Here is a 12581-nt window from a genome sequence, read left to right on the forward strand (position 1 = left end):
ATTTAGCAGACGCTCTTATCCAGAGCGACTTACAAGTACATACATTCACACTTTTTTTGTACTGGCCCCCCGTGGGAATCGAACCCACAACCCTGGCGTTGCAAGCGCCATGCTCTACCAACTGAGCCACACGGGGCCCTATATTCTTCTTACTATAAAATCATATTTTAAATAATGGCATGAGACATAAGCATATCTTGTCAGCTAAATTAACAAGCCTATTCTTCTGAAATACATTTTCTTCATACGTTTCTTTCGACCCGACTAAATAAATAGTGTGTGTATCTTTACTTTACTTACCTATTGTTCACCTAATACCTTTTTTGCACTATTGGTTAGAGCCTGTAAGTAAGCATTTCACTGTTGTATTCGGCGCACGTGACAAATAAACTTTGATTTGATGGTGTATACTACATAGATTTATTAGACCTTTTAAAAATGTAGATTTTCCAAAGCCGTGCATCAGCGGCTTGTACATCACTGGGTGTACGGCACAGTACATCACTGGGGCCAAGTTTCATGTCATACAGGACCTATATACTAGGCAATGTCAGAGGAAAGCCCCAAAAATTGTCAAAGACTCCAGTCACCCAAGTCATAGACTGTTCTCTCTGCTACCGCACGGCAAGCGGTACCGGAGCGCCAAGTCTAGGACCAAAAGGCTCCTCAACAGCTTCTACCCCCAAGCCATAAGGCTGCTTAACAATTAATCAAATGGCCACCCGGACTATTTACATCGACCCCATTTGTTTTTACACAGCTGCTACTCGCTGTTTATTATCTATGCATAGTCACTTCACCCCTACCTACATGTACAAGTTACCTCCACTAACCTGTACCTCCGCACATTGACTCGGTACCGGTATCCCCTGTATATAACCTCGTTATTGTTATTTATTTTTTTACTTTCATTTATTTGGTAAATATTTTAACTCTTTACTGAACTGCATTGTTGGTTCAGGGCTTGTAAGTAAGGATTTCACGGTAAGATCTACACTTGTTGCATGTGACGAATAAAGTTTGATTTGATTTGTATGAGGAGGCCTGGAGATGCTACACATGTTTATGCTAATTATCGATCAATTACAGGGAGATCGGTAGACTTTTGCATGACAATAACCGGCTGACAATTTCATGACCACCACAGGCCTAGACATGAATGGGCTTTAGTGATGTAGTCAATTGTTTGCTGACTCATTGGCTGTCTCCTACTACTTGCAGATTAAGTTAAGGGCCTCTCTTTACTGAAAACACATTTCTCATTACTGCATAATTTTTAGGTCCTTTTCGGTAATGAGAATAAGTAAATTCTAATGTATAGTCAATGGGTGTGCTGTGCTGCTTACACCTATTGTATAGATTTTTGTTAAACATCAGTTATTTGATTAAGTAAAAGTTGTCAAAATATGGGTGTATAAACACCATTTTAATTTACTTAAAGCCACAATCTGGAATTTGTTTCAGCAAAGAGAAACCCCACCTCTTAAAGGAGGATATCCCTCATTGTGACATGTGTACCTGTTTTAGCACTTAGCTATACTGTTGTTTGATTTCCCAAGACAGTCTTGGTCTTTATAGGCATGTCATGTTATGCCATTTGCCCAAAGGTTTCCATTCAATTTAGAAATACATCTAAAATACCTTAGACCCACACATATCCACATCCTAATACACCAATACTACCCGTTATTAAGACCTTGGAGAAATGACCTTTTCCAACAAAAAAAGTAACTTTTTAAGCTTAAATCCACATTTGACTTTTGAAAATACATATGTAATTACAGTACTTATACTTATGCTAAAATAAGGGGTATTTTAGTCAATAGCATTAAGATCCGTGATTTTAGAATTATGAGAGTAATTTGGGATTAACAAATAACAGTTTGATCTATTGGGTTACTGAATCTCTAATAGAGCTCAGTACAGTTTTTCAATGAAAAACTACGCAACAGTCCAAAACATGCAGTCTCATCTCCGAAACCTGCTCACCATTACCCAGAATGCACCAATATTAAGGAAATATTCAGAAAAATAAAATGCATAGTTTGGTAATTTTGGCTTAATCTGTGGTGTGTCTTTTGTTCTTTATCCAAATATGTGTACATAAAAATAACATGAAGTGATGACAAAAACAACTATAATCAGAAAAGTTTGTGTTCTGGTAATGAAACATTTTAATGTCATTTTACATGTATTCTTATCAGTGTTATGTTTAACTCAGGCCTTTACATTAGCAATATTTTTTAACATTTGAAATGGATTTGTTTAACTTTTTTGGAATTTTTGCACTGGTAGTAGTGGAAAAGAGGTAAAAATGCATAATATCTGATCAATAAACATAATAATTATGAAATAGATAAATACAGATCCTAATCTTAGTGATCCAAGAGGAATTATGTTGGATTTTTTTATTTTATTTATGGTACTTTTTGGTGGGTCAAGTACCAGTTACAATGGAATTCATTACAAAAGTGCTCCTCAAAACATTAAACTATTGAAGAACTGACAGGAAAGTTCAAATTAATAAATGAATAAGAAACCGGTGTCCGTTAGACCAGGGCTAACGAACTACCCTCATGTAGATTTTCACTCCAACCCGAGTTGTAACTAACCTGATTCAGTTTATCAACCAGCTAATTATTAGAATCAGGTGCTATAGATTAGGGTTGGAGCGAGAACCTCTCAGTGGGGTGACTGCGTGGCTTTGGAGATGCGCAGGTCGAGCCACAAGCCTCGTTTCCTTAGCCACCCTTCAGGAAGCAGAGGAGAGACACCAGGTAAAAGTGAGTGCCACAGGAAGCCTCCCATCTAATCACAGCGATGAATCTCTGTCACATTGCAACAAACACACAGAGGAAACCCGCCACCCGAATAGAGAACCGCCACGTCCAGCCACCACCCAAAGCAGCCCAAATAGAAAAGAGCTGGCGGAGAGGGGAGGGGCCTTAATGTGCTGCTGCTGCTAAAATAAGGCAGTTCAGTTATAAGAGCACATGGTTGTACTGCACAGCAGGCAGAGGTCCCCCGCTGTGGGAAAAGGTTAGTGACGTCAAAGCTGGAAGCTACCCACGTCGACTGACATTAATAAATAAAATCACACGCAGCGCTGGAATACCTAGTCTGTCTGCCTGTCTCCTCAGCTTCAGTGCAGACTAAACAGTAGGCTTGGGCGGTATCCAGATTGTCATACCAGGATATTCAGTAATATCGCCACTGAACACTATTTTCTAACCACACAGCCTCTGTAATCCAAAGGTTAATAATGCTAACAAGTACATGTAAAATCCCATTGAGAATGCTAACTAAATGCTAACGAGCACATAGCAAACATTTTACACAGTCTGACCTAAACTATTTTCAGAACAGACGACATCCCAGCTTATAAAGTCATACAAGGAACTCAAAATTGCTACTCACAGTCTTCTGCACACACAAATATTAGACAGCAAGGCTCTTGATCCAGGAGGGGATTCTCTACTGTTACCAAGCGAAGCTTGATTTTGGAAGAAGCTAAAAGAAAACATCCAGTGGCTATTTTCAAATACCCCGGTATACAGTATACCGCCCAAGCCTACTAAACAGCTCTCTAAAATCTAGATCAGGCCTTTGCACTACACTTCAGCGGAACACAGACACACTGCACCAGAACCAGACAGGGGCATGTTTTGAAGAAACGGATGTGACTGGGGATTCACTGACTGTGTCAGCACTGTGTGTGCAAGATCATGGACAACAATTAAACATGTGTTTAAACACATTTAAAAGGCTCTGCTTGGTGTCACACACACTCCATACGAGGGCTCCGCTTGTGTCACACACACTCCATACGAGGGCTCCGCTTGTGTCACACACACTCCACACGAGGCCTCCGCTTGTGTCACACACACTCCATACGAGGCCTCCGCTTGTGTCACACACACTCCATACGAGGGCTCCGCTTGTGTCACACACACTCCATACGAGGGCTCCGCTTGTGTCACACACACTCCACACGAGGCCTCCGATCACATTTTCGGATCAAGCATAAATTGGCCTTTAGGCTTGCCTACCACTTGACTGTAATCAATCATTCAACAGCTTCAGAGGCCAGATTCGGGTCTACAGGCAATTCCACGGCAACGGAATTGCGCAGGCACTCCTATTTTTCACATAAAATGTATGCAAAACAAAAAAAACTTGATTTCAACATTTAACAAACCATACAACACTATGCACAAGGACTACTTTTAAAAATGTACAAAAACACATTTACTGAAAAAACTGTGCAGAAGTAAAGTTAGTTAAAACAACAACAAAAAACACGTAGAAATGCTGTGTCCACGTTTTCCTAAAATTCTGTAGAATATCTGCTTTGAATTAAGAGTCAATGTCTGCAGAAAGAATTGGTTATTGAACTACAGTAAGTGAAGTGGACTTCCACCCGGTAACAGAATTGCGTTAAAAGGAATTTCATCATGGATTCCTGTTCTGTACTACACAGAAATGCATAATTATGGATATCATTCTCTTCATGGTGATGTAATAGGTACACATATTAGAGGTCGGCCGATTAATCGGAATGGCCGATTAAAATCGGGGCCGATTCCAAGTTTTCATAACAATCGGAAATCTGTATTTTTGGGCGCCGATTTGCCGTTTCTTTTTTTTTTACACCTTTATTTAATCTTTATTTAACTAGGCAAGTCAGTTAAGAACACATTCTTATTTTCAATGACGGCCTAGGAACGTTCTGCCTCGTTTAGGGGCAGAACGACAGATTTTTAACCTTGTCAGCTCGGGGGATCCAATCTTGCATTGATTACATTGCACTCCATGAGGAGCCTGCCTGTTAGCGAATGCAGTAAGCTAAGGTAAGTTGCTAGCTAGCATTAAACTTATCTTATAAAAAACAATCAATGACTGTCATTGCTCCAATGTGTACTTAACCATAAACATCAATGCCTTTCTTAAAATCAATACACAAGTATATATTTTTAAAGCTGCATATTTAGCTAAAAGAAATCCAGGTTAGCAGGCAATATTAACCAGGTGAAATTGTGTCATTTCTCTTGCGTTCATTGCACGCAGAGTCAGGGTATATGCAACAGTTTGGGCCGCCTGGCTCTTTGCGAACTAATTTGCCAGAACTTTACGTAATTATGACAACATTGAAGGTTGTGCAATGTAACAGGAATATTTAGACTCATGGATGCCACCCGTTAGATAAAATACGGAACGGAATAAACGTTTTGTTTTCGAGGTGATAGTTTCCGGATTAGTCAAAGGTATATGGTTTAGAGAGAAATAGTCGACGCGTTATAATTCCTGTAATAACTTCTGAACTTGAAAGGGGTTCCTTCGTTATTTTACCGTTCATGTCTTCCATAGAGAATGTCTTGGTCTACTTCAAATAAGGTCTGTGTTTCGTGCAGGCTTAAACCGCCTCGACGTTTTGATACCCGTGTAAATCTCACTAGGATAAGGTAACGTTTGTCAACATATTTTCATAAATCCACTCTACAATTTTTTTTATCTTCGCTTATATTTAGCCAATATTGATCAGAGTTACCTTGTCCTATGGATATCTACACAGTTATAAAATTGGCACGGTGATGTAAGCCTACACGAAACACAGACCTTATTTTAAGTGAATCTAAAAATATCCTATGGAATAAATGAAGGAACCGCTTTTCAGATTTTGCTAGGTGTCATGGTAATTATGACTTGCACTTTGGTTGTCAATTCTTACCATGCCCATTATTAAAATAGGATTTCCTGCATATAGAAATTAAAGTTTTTGTTTTCAACATTCATCACAGGTAACTTAAACTCAAACAGTTGAGAGTATTTGTCTCCTAAGCAGACTCTTCAGTATCATTGTCACTTCAGAGCTGTGTGCGTGTGTGTATTTATGTATTATATTAAGTTAAAATAAGTGTTCATTGTTCATTCAGTATTGTTGCAATTGTCATTATTACAAAAATGTGTATTTTTTTTAAATAAATCGGCCGATTAATCGGTATCGGCTTTTTTTGTCCTCCAATAATCAGTATCGGTATTGAAAAATCATAATCGGTCGACCTCTAACACATATGCACTATCCTCCTTTGCATATTTGGGTATTATTCTACACACTGGGGTATTATTTTAATGAGTTCTGCCCCACAAAAATACTAAATTTGGTTGGTCCGGACCAAATCTGTACCAATCATAGACGTCTGTTTTACAAGTTTGGACAACAAAGTACAGCAAAATAGAGTACAGTCCAGCACAGTAAAGTAGAGTTCAGTACAGTAAATTTTAGTGTTCTCAACTCTAGTGTGCTCTAGTGTTCTCACAATAACAACATTTTACAGACGATACCAGGCCAAGTATCATGATACCAAGTAGTATCGCGATACCAAGGGGAGAAAAAAAAAAAAGTGGCCTAGCATCCTGTTCGTGCCCTCCCCCGGACACTTGTTACCGTTCTCTAAAAACATCACTGAAATTCACAATTCTACATAATACAACACACTGAATTTAACATCACACTGTTCACTGTATAAGAGAATGCTGCATCGAATGGCTGATTTGCTCAGGAATGGGAGGAAGGAAAACAGTGTATTTGAAAGTATTCAGAACCCCTTCTCTTTTTCCACATTTTGTTACAGCCTTATTCGAAAATTGATTAAATGTTTAAAAAACTCAATCTACACACAATACCCCATAATGACAAACTGAAAACAGGTGTTTAGAAATGTTTGCACATTTAAAAATAAGAAACGACTTATTTGCATAAGTATTCAGACCGTTTTCTATGAGACTTGAAATTGAGCTCAAGTGCATCTTGTTTCAATTGTTCATCCTTGAGATGTTTCTACAACTTGGAGTCCTCCGGTGCTAAATTCAATTGATTGAAATGATTTGGAAAGGCTATATAAGGTCCCACAGTTGACAGTGCATGTCAGAGCAAAAACAAAGCCACGAGGTCTAAGGAATTGTCCGTAGATCTCCGAGACAGGATTGTGTCGAGGCATAGGTCTGGGGAATGGCACTAAAACATTTCTGCAACATTGAAGGTCCCCGAGAACACAGAGGCCTCCATCATTCTTAGAAATGGAAGACGTTTGGTACCACCAATACTCTTCCTATAGCTGGCACCCGGCAAAACTGAGCAAATCGGGGAGAAGGTCCTTGGTCAGGGAGGTGACTAAGAACCCTATGGTCACTCTGACAGAGCTCCAGAGTTCCTCTGTGGAGATGGGAGAACCTTCAAGAAGGACAACCATCTCTGCAGCACTCCAATCAGGCCTTTATGGTAGAGTGGCCAGACGGCAGCCCCTCCGTAAAAAGGCACATGACAGCCTACTTGGAGTATACCAAAAGGCACCTAAAGGATTTAGACCATGAGAAACAATATTCTCTGGCCTGTATGCCAAGCTTCACGCCTAGAGGAAACCTGGCATCATGCCTACGGTGAATCATGGTGGTGGCAACATGCTGTGGGGATGTTTTTCAATGGCAGGGACTGGGAGACTAGTAAGGACCGAGGGAAAGAGGAATGGAGAAAAGTACAGAGATCCTTGACGAAAACCTACTCCAGAGCGCTCAAGACCTCAGACTGGGGTGAAGGTTCACCTTCCAACAGGACAACGACCCTAAGCACACAGCCAAGACAACGCAGGAGTGGCTTCGGGACAAGTCTCTGAATGTCCTTGAGTTGCCCAGCCAGAGCCCGGACTTGAACCCGATCTAACATCTCTGGAAAGAACTAAAAATAGCTGTGCAGCAACGCTCCCCATCCAACCTGACAGAGCTTGAGAGGATCTGCAGAGAAGAATGGGAGAAACGCTCCAAATACAGATATGCCAAGCTTGTAGCGTCATATCCAAGAAGACTCGAGGCTGTAATCGCTGCCAAAGGTGCTTCAACAAAGTACAGAGTAAAGGGTCTGAAAACTTATGTAAATGTGATATTTCAAAAATTATAATACATTTGCAAACATTTCTAAAAACCTGTTTTGCTTTGTCATTATGGGGTATTGTGTCGAAATTGATGAGAAAAAAACAATTTAATCCATTTTAGGATAAGGCTGTAACGTTGCAAAATGTGGAAAGAGTTAAGGGGATAATACTTTCCGAATGCACTGTAAATGCATAATGACATGCATGTCATTGTGTCAGTAAGAGGAAAACACTGCATGAAACCTTCTTTACACTTCAGTTAACACAGAGTCTCTCTCAAACATGCATACACACACTGCTCCCAACTTAAAACGTTAGCACCAAACAGAATTGGCATGCTGACTGCAGGTTTGTCCAACAGAGCTATCGCCAGATAATTGAAGGTTAATTTCTCTACCATAAGCTGCCGCCAACATAGTTTTAGAGAATTTGGCAGTACATCCAACTGGCCTCACAACCACAGACAACCAGACTGGGCCTGGCTCCCCAGTGGGTAGGCCTATGCCCTCCAAGGCCCACCCATGGCTGTACCCCTGCCCAGTCATGTGAGATCCATAGATTAGGGACCAATTTATTTATTTCAATTGACTGATTTCCTTATATGAACTGTAACTCAGTAAAATCTGAAATTGTTGCATGTTAGGTTTATATTTTTGTTCAGTATAAAATGCGCGCTACTCCCAATAGAAAGAGAAAAAAACATATTTGGTCATATGGGTCATATGTTTTTAACCGTTTGGACTAGAGAAGTCGTTGTCTTTACTGTAAAGCTGCAAGCATGGCTGTGGCGAAGCGGCGCTCCATTTTCCCTATCTGACACTGAGGCTGCATGACAGTGAACTCAAAGTCTACTCAGAATGGTCTGTGCTCTTGGTTATAACAGGTGATGCAATGATACAATACATCAACATAGCTCGCTTCACGGGCTGCTCCAATGTACAAACCTACCAACAGAAGACTCATCAGCGTCTGGTTCTGCATCCCAGCTAAAATACAATTATTTTTTTTACTGATGAGGAATAGACGCGCATGAAGAGCGGACGGGGGGGAAGCAGGTGAGTGAGGGCTGGTAGGGGATGCGGCTGGCTGATTACAGCTGCTACACCTGATGCGAGTATAAAAGTGAAGTGGATATTGTACCTGTGCATACAAGAGACTGGTAGCTGTTGCTTCAATTCAACTGAATTTATAAACAAACTGACTAAACATTTTATAACAGGCACCAGCAGGTTCTTTAGAGCGGTAGGGTTGAAAATGTCGGTAGAATCATATGAAACTGTACTACGATATTCTAAAATGTTGGTATCAGTATGACGTTTCAGTATCGTGATATTACCAAGGTACCGGTATACCGCGAAACTACTGTGTACTGTACTAGAGCTGGGACGATAAACCCCAGAAACCGGAAATTACCAACATTGTCTTCCTCTCCCGATGCATTTTGCTTAACTTGTTTGGGATAGGGGGCAGCATTTTCACTTTTGGGTGAATTGCGTGCCCAGAGTGAACTGCCTCCTACTCAGCCCCAGATGCTAATATATGCATATTATTAGTAGTATTGGATAGTAAACACTCTGAAGTTTCTAAAACTGTTTGAATCATGTCTGTGAGTATAACAGAACTCATATGGCAGGCAAAAACCTGAGAAAGAATCCAAACAGGAAGTGGAAAATCTGAGGTTCGTAGTTTTTGAACTCCCCCCAATCGAATACACTTCGGGATATGGGTATTTTTTCACTTCCTACGGCTTCCCCTAGATGTCACCACGTTTTAGAACGTGGTTTCAGGCTTCTCATGTGAAGGGGGGCCGGATGGGAGATGTTTGAGTAAGGGGTCTGCCTACAGCCTCGTTCTCAGTCACGCACTTTCACTTGAGAGGTTTCTCTCGTTCCAGTGCTTTTCTACAGACAATAGAATTCTCCGGTTGGAACAATATTGAACATTTATGATAAAAACATCCTAAAGATTGATTCTATACTTAGTTTGACAAGTTTCTTCGACCTGTAATATATCTTTTTGAACGTTTCGTCCGAATGGACCAGATGGCGCTTTTGGATTGTTTACCAAACGCCCTAACAAAAGAAGCTATTGGACATAAATGATGGACATTATCGAACAAAACAAGCATTTATTGTGGAACTGCGATTCCTGGGAGTGCATTCTGATGAAGATAAGTGAATATTTTTTATACTACTTATGAATAACGTTGACTACCCAACATGGTGGTTATTTCTCTGGCTGGTTTGGGCTCTGAGCGCCGTTCTCAGATTATGCTTTTTCCGTAAAGTTTTTTTTAAATCTGACACAGCGGTTGCATTAAGGAGAAGTGTATCTAAAGTTATGTATAATAGCTGTATTTTCATCAACATTTATTATGAGTATTCCTGTGAATTCATGTGGCTCTCTGCAATATCACTGCATGTTTTGGAACTACTGAACGTAACACGCCAATGTAAAATACGATTTTTGGATATAAATATGAACTTTACCGAACAAAACATACATTTATTGTGTAACATGAAGTCCTATGAGTGTCATCTGATGAAGATCAAAGGTTAGTGATTATTTTTCTTTATTTGTGCTTTTTGTGACTCCTCTCTTTGGCGGGAAAAATGGCTGGGTTTATCTGTGACTTGGTGGTGACCTAACATAATCGTTTGTGGAGCTTTCGCTGTAAAGCATTTTTTTATTTTTTTTAATCAGACACTGTGGCTGGATTAATGAGAATTGTATCTTTAAAATGGTGCCTAATACTTGTATGTTTGAGAAATTTGATTTGAGATTTCTGTTGATTTGTATTTGGCGCCCTGCAATTTTATTGGCTGTTGGCGAAGGGTTTCCCAGTCCTAGACAGGTTAAGTTGCTATTTCAGTGAATTTGCTAGACAAAGTTCCTGTACATTGTTATAAAACCATTATTTGGTCAGTAATATTCAGTGGTTCATCAATTAAAGGTTTTGAGCTTATGCCGCGACCGTTTGTGGTAGATCGTGGCAAATTGCATCATTCTGTCATTGCACCACACTATCACAAGAGTTAGAATGCTGATCTATTGGTAGTCTAAACTGTCAGAAATTGACTCCCTTTTCATAAATTAATGGAGGTGTGAATGTTTCAGTCCAAAAGTCTCTTCTCTGGCACTAGAGTCCTACATGAGGCAAAATAAAAATGTGCGGGTGGTCCTGGAGTTTAAAGAGAACTTGGGTAAATACAATGGCGCAATTACACTTGACATGTGGACTGACGATTTTCGAAAAATAGGCACAGTGGGCTTTTGGTTTCTCTCCCCCTAAAAACAAAGAAATCATTCTTAATAAAAAACTGGCTTTATTTACCAGTGTGAAAGAGTGACAGACGCTCTATATGAAGTGAGTTTCTGAAACACAGAGTCCTTCTTTGCTGATGTGAAGAAGAAACTGAATGAAAGAGTCCAGTGAGGATAGGGAGGGGAAAAGGTTGCCCATATTTTCAAGACCTGAGCTACTTCATTTATGAAATGTACTAGTTTATTTAGGCTATTTAATATGTGTTTAGGCTTGGCCTATTTCACAACATAAAGCTATATTTGTCAGCATAAAGCTGAGTGACTCACTCATTGGTGGCTTTTGATCAAAATAAATAAGTTTTACCTGGTTTCAAAGTAGCCTAACCAAAATCTGACCATAGGCTGAACATTTTCTCATTAACATTACGCCACTGAAACCAGCATTTTCTCTGGTTCTGTTGGTTTTCAAATAAACTTTATTTTCGATGTCCAGAAGCAAACACAAAATCCTAATCATATTAACAACCCATGCTAGTTGTTAGGTCTTCCCTTTTCTCTCTCTCACAAATATTGGTATCTTAATCACATGAAACCACTCGCATTTGAGGTGGCGGTGGGCTTTGGGAGAACGGTGCACTTTGAGAACGTGTTTTCCTGCCAGTTGCATTTTTTTAACATCCGCACCTATAGCCAACTGCGATGTGCGATTCCTGCACTTATAATGTGAAGAGCCTTTTGTGACCGTGGCTTTTTAATTACAGGCTTTGTATGAATTTTGTATCTATCGTCCCAGAACTAGCAGAGTCGGTTTTGAACAGCTCATTACACATTTTATCATCCCCGGGATGGCGGGATGCCTATACATTGAGCCTTGAGTCACTGTAGCAATTGTTGTTAGTTTATCGTGTTGAATTCTGTCTATTGTACTTTGTCTAAAACTATTATCGATGAGCCTGTTTAAATTGCGCATTCCTGTGTCATCTCGTTCTTGACCATAGGACTGCTTAGTAAATACAAGTTCCCAAAGGAATTTTCAGTTGTGTGAGTTGTCAATGCCTGTTTAGTCATTTTGCCTATATTGTTTGGTATGTGACTCACTCATTCGTGGCTTTGGGTCAAAATAAATAAGTACCAATATTCTTTCTGATAGTCTTTCATAAAGAAATGTTTTTAGGGCCTCCCGAGTGGCGCAGCGGTCTAAGACACTGCAACAGTGCTAGAGGCTACACTACAGACCCAGGTTCGTTCCCGGGTTGTGTCGCAACCGGCCGTGATCGGGAGTCCCATAGGGCGGCGCACAATTGACCCAGTATCATCCGGGTTAGAGGAGGGTTTTATAGTTGGCTCATCTAGCGACTCCTTGTGGCGGTCCGTGGACCTCGGTCGTCAGTT

The 12581-nt window shown here is 40.2% G+C and overlaps 1 protein-coding gene and 1 non-coding gene across 3 annotated transcripts in view; both read right to left on the bottom strand.

Moving 5' to 3' along the window:
* The window catches only part of LOC120057195 (vascular endothelial zinc finger 1-like), a 50935-nt gene that overhangs the window by 23030 nt on the left and 15324 nt on the right, over positions 1 to 12581 (bottom strand). The window lies entirely within an intron of this gene.
* On the bottom strand, positions 63 to 138 carry trnaa-ugc. The gene has a single exon. It is a non-coding gene; the product is annotated as a tRNA-Ala (tRNA).

The sequence above is a fragment of the Salvelinus namaycush genome, chromosome 12 (genome assembly GCF_016432855.1).
Source record: "Salvelinus namaycush isolate Seneca chromosome 12, SaNama_1.0, whole genome shotgun sequence".
NCBI classification, from domain to species: domain Eukaryota; kingdom Metazoa; phylum Chordata; class Actinopteri; order Salmoniformes; family Salmonidae; genus Salvelinus; species Salvelinus namaycush.